We start from the raw sequence: 1,640 nt of genomic DNA on the forward strand, positions 1-1,640 counted from the left end.
ACTTTGGCCATCTCATAAACTCCTTGAAACCAACACATGGACTTCAAGACAATCCTATGGACAAATGCTTCAAATATAACTCAAGGCAACCGTTAGTCCATAGAGATTGTCATCAATTACCAAAACCACACATGGGGGCACCGCATGTCCTTTCACCCGGAATCAACATGGCCACCATTGAGTACTTGAGTCTGTAGGGGTAGGGGAGGATCATGGAAGTGCAACTAAATACGGAGGCGGAAGATTCTATCAGATGGATGTGGGAAACGAATGGCACGTACTCGGTGAGCTTTTCTTATGCGGCGAAATTCATGGGACAGATGGTGGCTCCATATGTGGACTTTGTGTGAAAACAAAAGGCGCCGCTACAATGTTGTTTCTTCTCATGGTTGGCTTTCCAGGATCAATCTTGGACATTTGACAAGTTTTCTCGACGAGGTTTACTACACCAAGATTCATGTCCTCTACGCAACCAGCATGAAGAGACAATTACTCACATCATGCTAGCATGTGTCTTTGCACGCATGATGTGGTTTTTGTTCGGAGCGGTTTGGGAGATCATGGGCAGGCTCCTCCCACGGATGATGACCTTGTGGATTGGTGCAGCACAAGTAGATCAAACAGATGCTCACGAAAAACTTTGATGACACTTATAACGTTAACACTATGGAAATTGTGGAAACACCGGAATGCAATTGTGTTCGATGGTACATCACCCTTAACATCTCAGGTACTTCATGTGATCGAACGAGAAGGAAGAGCGCAACGATCGGTAGGCTTGCTCAAGAAAGATATGGACGCTTTCTTTGCCGATCTAGCTATGGTGGGCTGGGATGAGTAGTATGTATATCCCCCTAGGAGTGTGGTAGTGGATGAGGAGTGTTCTCACTCTCAAGTGACATGATGTAAATTGTGGTGGGTTCTATATTAATTATTTTTCTTTAATACTCCCCCATCCCAAAATAAGTGTCTCAACTTTAATACAATTTTGTACTAAAAGTAGTACAAAGTTAAGACATTCATTTTGGGACGGAGGGAGTATATGATACGCACTTTCATGTGTATCTTAGAGAAAGAAAAAAAAATCTGCAGATGTGTCTCCTACCTGCTTAGCACAACAGTGGGCAGCTATATTTGCCTCCTGCCTAATGAAAAAATGTTGAAACTAATAAAGTTCCCGCACAGCTCCTTAATCTTCTGAAGAGGGACTACAATATCAGATCTTGCGAAATCAGCAAATTTCAACTATTTAACCTATATTTCCCTTCCACTAGTTTGTTTCAGGAAAAATACATCTATTTCAATTGCACATTTTTCAAAAATATTATTTCACTCATTTGAAATAAATTGTTACACTTTTTCAATAGACAATTTCACAATGATACATTACAATTTCACTTTTTATAGTTACTCTTTCACAACTCAGCACCTACATTTCACTTTTCACATACTTGTTTCACATATCACATCTATTTCAATTACACATTTTCGAAACAACATATTTGACTCTTTTGAAATAAACGGTTACACATTTCCAAAAAAACAGTTTCACAAGTTCATATTTCAGTTTCATATTGTTTTTCACTTCCAGAACCTACATCTATTTCAATTGCACATTTTTTTAAATAAACTATTTACAT

This window comes from Triticum urartu, chromosome 7 (genome assembly GCF_003073215.2).
Source record: "Triticum urartu cultivar G1812 chromosome 7, Tu2.1, whole genome shotgun sequence".
Taxonomy (NCBI): Eukaryota; Viridiplantae; Streptophyta; class Magnoliopsida; order Poales; family Poaceae; genus Triticum; species Triticum urartu.